Raw genomic sequence first — 5,639 nt, 5'->3', positions numbered from 1 at the left:
GACTGAGCTGCTGAAGGAATCCAGCCTCTGCAGTACCAGACTCACAGGAGCTGACTGCCTTTCCTGTGTGGAAGGACATTATTTTTTGTTGTGAAGCACTGTGATGGTGTGTGTAATGTTAAAACCCTTGTGCAGCTCAACCCAGAAGTGGCAGTGTGGATAATGGGTGCACTGGTCCCTACAGAATGCAAACACTGTGTACCAGCTCACACACACTTTGTCCCTGTACCCTTCAGATTCACAGCAAGCTGGAGTAGGTCCCAAGTTTGAAAAATGAATGGGGACAAGTTGAGATGAAAAACAAATGATGTAATGTTGCTGCTGTTCTTGAACACCTTCAGTGACAGCCATTAGTGGCCTCATTTGACAAATTATTACATTGACTAATTGATTTGCTTCTCTTCTAACATCTAATCCTTTTCAATGTTGCAACATTGCAACATTGCTCCCTGTAAGTCCCTTATGTCACTCTTGGCTCTCTTAAATGATATTTCTGGCCACTCTTTTGAATTAATTTGCTGTTCATGATTTCACCTTGGGCTGATAGCACAGACCTTGCTTGTTCTGTACCTGACTTGGATGAGCAGAGCTGTCTGGAGGGAAAGAAAGCTGCCCCAGGAAAGGAAAACCTTTGCTGAGCTCTTCAGCATGCAGTCCAGAGGGAGACTGCTCCATCTGACCTGGGTGACCTGAGTGTGCTGGGGGAGGCTTTGTCCTTTGCTGTGAACATTGGGTGCTGATGCAATGTCTAGTAAAGCCACCAGCATTTTATTTCCTGCAGTAAAGGTGATGAGAAATGTCTCATGGATGGGAATAGGGGCAGGGTAACCAAATGGGGAAGACAAGGACTTGTGACCTGGGTGCAGTAAGCGCTGGGATGGCTTGCTTTTAGAAGGGTGGTATGGAGGCCTCCTTGCATTGGGGGAGCACTGGGTTTCCAGCAGAGCTCCAGGCCTGCAGTGCAGAGAGAAGGGGATCTCCTTCAGAGGGCTAAACCCAAGGTGGAAGATTTCTTCATTAAATTATTTGCTCTCCATTTGAATTAAAGAAAGGTGGATGGGTTGGTGGCAGCAATGGGGACTTCGCTGGGAGACACTTTGGCTCCTTGGATGGGGCGAGCCCTCATTATGTGTATTTTGGTGATGGGATGACAATGGAGGTGTTGGAGACTGCTCTGAGTCACCCTCGGAGCCGCAGAGGGGCCGGGCCGGGTGGGTGGGGGTCGCTAAAGGCCGGGGTGGAGGGCTCTTAAGGCACGGACCTGCCAGTGCCGTTACACCGTCCGCAAACCTCGGCCCGCATGGAGCTCGCCAGTCTGCCCCCCGCCAGCCTGGTCCCCGACAGCCTCCCCTCCGCCAGCCTGGCCCCCAGCCCCGGAGCCGCCGGTGAGCCGCGCCGGGCGGGCAGGCGGCGGGGGTCTTGGTGGCGGTGTTGGTGGTAGCAGTGTTGGTGGTAGTGTTGGTGGCAGTGTTGGCGGCGTTGGGGCAGGAGAACGCTGCCCGGCCCCGCTGACCGTCGCTCCCCGTTCTCTCTCCGCAGGCGAGCCCCGGGCGCGCCCCGGCGGCCCCAGTTCGGGGCGGGAGGGCGGCCGGCGCAAGCGAACCACCTTCAGCAAGGCGCAGCTGGAGCTGCTGGTCCGCGCCTTCGAGAAGGAGCCGTACCCCGGCATCGCCCTGCGAGAGCAGCTCTCCAGCCTGACCGACATCCCCGAGTCCCGAATCCAGGTGAGAGGGGCGGTCCGGGCAGGGAGGACGGGCGGGTGGCGGAGCGGCTTCCCCGGCGACCCGGGTGCTCAGTCTCTGCCGGTCCCGCAGGTGTGGTTCCAGAACCGGAGAGCCCGGCAGCTAAACCACAAGAAGAGCGAGGCCGCCGCCTACGCCAGGCCGGGCAAGCCGAAGCCGCCCCGGTGCGCTGGGCAGGAGCGGCCCCGGGCGCAGCAGGGCGCGGGGACAGAGCGGAGCCGTCTCTGCCCGCAGCCAGGCCTGCCAGGAGGGAGCCAGAGCTTCGGAGGTCAGCCGCCGTTCTACTCGGGGCAGCTGTACTCGAGGCTCGACATGCATTTCAGGAGCTTGGATAACACTTTTGGAGCGCTGAGTCAGACCACAGCTGACTTCGGCTTGGACTGTTCGGGAAGAGGGGTCCCACTAGGTGCGGGAAGCGTGGGGAGTGCCCCCTCGTTCTCGCTCCCTGTGCAGCAGGCACAGGAGTATCCGTACCTGAAGAAATCCTTCCCTGAAAGCTACTACTCAGATGCAGATGTGTTCCAGCCTTGTACAGATCACCAGTACCCAGCACCTAAAGAGAACACGTACAGGAAGCCTGTCTTAAACTACTTCAGTGCTAACCAGGGCCTGGGTGTTGAGAACTGTTTGTATGCGGAGTCAAGCAATTCTCCCTTTGGGAAGGGCTCCACTTTCAGTTTTGGTGGAGGGGAACCCAAGCTTGAGCCCGAGCAGATGAGGCACAGTTCACCTCTGCCTGCAGCTAGTAATGCTAGTCCTCCTTTGGTAGTTCCAAAGCATGAAGGGGGGTATCAAAGGGCACTTGCCACTCCAGCCCCACTGTATGAGCAGCAGCTGCTGGAGGCAGTAAATGACTATGACACTCATTGGCTGGGCATGAGAAATGAAATTTTGGGAATAGGGTTAGATTTGCTGTTTGAGAATGAGCAAAATGTGGAGCAGAGTCAGACAAAAAGTTACCTTTCTGCTTTTGGTGGCCAGAATTCAGTCTGTCATTTAGGTCAGACATGAAACTGGCAGTGGGTCCACTTGCCTGATGGAAAACGAATGTGATTTTTTTTTTCTCGGTTGCCAGTGTTGTCTGAAGTGGCTAGAGGTTTTGCAGGTCTAGGTGCAGAGTGCTTGCTCTGAGTTTTGTGCCCTGTATGGAAGGGAATGAAAGATAAGCCATGTTAGCAAGGGCTACCTGCTGCATCTGAGCTGCCTCCCCAGCCTAGGCCATCTGTCACCAGCCCCTAGCAGTATTCCTGCACGTGTTTGGTTATGGGCAGCCTAGCATTAACCTGCATGCACAGACTGATCTTCACATGTGTGTCAGCACTGAAGAGCTCTCTGTGTTCAGACTGTGCTGGATTCATTCTGCCAGGAGGTTTAGCACTATGGTGATGTTTTTGTGGCCTTACTGTACTGAGTTTTGTTTCTGGTCATAATTCACTTATTTTAACTTAAGGAATCTTAGATAACAGACTTATTTATAGCTTTTAGTTGAGAAAGCTTTAACACAAGAGGGGTACAAGCATGGGAAAAGTAGCCTTGGTGGTGGCAGGGGACATCTCACTGGGAGTGTTTGCATTTTAGGTGTGTTCCTCAGAAAGAACACTAACGGTCTTTTCCTGGGTACTTAATATATAGTGTTTTCATTTAAAAATGACCACAGTCTTTTAAAAGGCAATATTTTTGTAATTTTGTTTTGTGTAATTTGTTTGCAAATTGTCTTTTTTTTTTTAATTATGATTGTCTAGTTGCCAAATTAAGATTTTTTACCTTCATGAAGTTGTAGAATTGCACTCAGAGGTGAGAAAAATGTGTTTCATCTTTGCATTTGCACATTGAGCCTATTTTTAGAATTCTCAAGATCCATGGTTATCCAGAAGACCATAGAAATCATGGAAAGGTTCTTCACATGTACCTCTGGAGAATTGCCATGGATATGTGTTAAAGCAGTATGAGGCCTAGGATGCTGAAAACTCTACATGCTATTTTTCTCTATTTTTGGGTTTAAAATGTGGCTCTGGAATATTTAAAGTATGCTTAGATTGTAATACATTTGTTATTAACTCAATTATTTTGTTTATAGAACAAAAGAAACAATGAGAATAAAACTTAATCACAGACCATTATTTTATTAATAAAATTGATATCCTTGAACAAACTGTCTATGGAGGTGTGTACACAAGAAGTCCAGAAAATTAGTCCTGACTTTTGCCAGTCATTTTTATCTGTGGCTATAACTTTTCTGCCTTGACCTAAAGAATTGGAACAAGTTCATGTATTACAGAACAGCTGTATGGCTTCAGACAAAAGCTGCAAGGCACTTTGAACACAAGTTGTATTTGAGAGTGAAGGACAAAAAGATGATTGTATTTATGATTGTATCTATGACTCTTTTAGTAAATTTTTGGAAAAAAAAAGGCATTAAGACTTATTTATTTACATATACCCTCTCCCTCTCCCTCATAATACCTTCTTGATGAGAATGCTTATTCAACATGAAGAAGGTACTTCCACAGCAATGGTATAGTAGCCTCCCCTGGATTTGCCAGCATCTCTGCTGTCATATGATCAGGTGATGCTGAGGCAGGGATCAAATGTGTTCAGTAGTTGAATTACTCTTCTACTTCCTGTAAAATGCTCCTGTTTATAGAAGAAGGGAGGATTTTACATGCTAAATATTGAAAAAATGTATTTTCTTCTACATAACTTGGCAAAGAGATAGCAAGGACCCAAATTCACCAATGTCACTTTTAGTCAGGCTGGGCTAATTCACTGCAGGGTGTCCCGAGCTCCTCCTTAGGCGGGAACCTACAATCACATTCCTTTCTTCCCAGCCGCCTCCCCCAGCAGCAGGGCTAGTGTGACAGCCATGGCCCCGCAAGTCCAGGTGGAAGTCACCTGCCTGGGAGGCAGGATGGGGCCAGCAGCAGCACAGAGGGAGCGGCTCACGCCCGGACACCTCGTTAGCAGCCCTGCCCCTCGCTGGCTCTGCCATAAGGAGAATCACCCCTGCCAAGAGGGCTCTTCACTGAGCAGGGTCTGCACCTACAGCGCACCTCTCGGGGACTGGCCTTCAGGCGGGGCACAGACCTGAGATAAAACAATGGCTCACTTCTCACCCGGGTGCCTTGCCCTCTGCATGCCTGGTCATGTCCCTGTGGGTGCAGGGCTTGGTACCTGCAAAACGCCCCCACCTAAATGATACTAGCGACAGGAGGAGAGGACATAGTGTTTAGCTGCACCAGGGGAGGTTTAGGTTGGAAATCATGAAGAATTTCTTCACAGAAAAGGCGATTAGACACTGGAATGGGCTGCCCGGGGAGGTGGTGGAGTCACCGTTCCCGGAGGCTTTAGGAACGCGGCCCTCAGTGCCCAGGCGGGGCTGGCACGGCGGTGCTCGGTCACGGGATGGCCTCCGTCACCCCGGGGCTCAGGGCTGAAATCCACATTGCTTCTGTCATTCTTTGGTGAATTCCGCCCGAACTCACTGCACCGAAAAGCTCTTCATAGGCTTTTACCCTCTGACTTGTTCGCCCTCCCATAGTCCTTGGCAAGGATTCATATTTTTATCCTTCTTGCAGTAATTGCTGGGGCCGCATCTGCCAGTTCGTACGGGGCTGCCCCGAGCCCGCGGGCAGCTGAAGGTCCCCCAGGCCTCCCCCGCTCCAGGTGCTGTGGGGCAGGCCCCGCCGGGCAGCTACTGCCGGCTTTCACAGAGCTTGCAGGAGAATCATTTATTCCTGAACACACGCACAGGAGTCGACTCCCGGCTCCCGTCCCGGCTCCCCGTGCGGGCTCCGCGGCCCCGCCGCCACCATCCCGCTGTGGGACACCGTGTGCGCCGGCAATAGCGCTCCGCCGCCACCGCTCACGGAACCCCGCACGCAGCCGCTGTTTCCGGGA

This window comes from Haemorhous mexicanus, chromosome 7, assembly GCF_027477595.1.
Source record: "Haemorhous mexicanus isolate bHaeMex1 chromosome 7, bHaeMex1.pri, whole genome shotgun sequence".
Lineage (NCBI taxonomy): Eukaryota > Metazoa > Chordata > Aves > Passeriformes > Fringillidae > Haemorhous > Haemorhous mexicanus.
The sequence above is the reverse complement of the archived record's forward strand: the minus strand, read 5'-3'. Positions refer to the sequence as shown.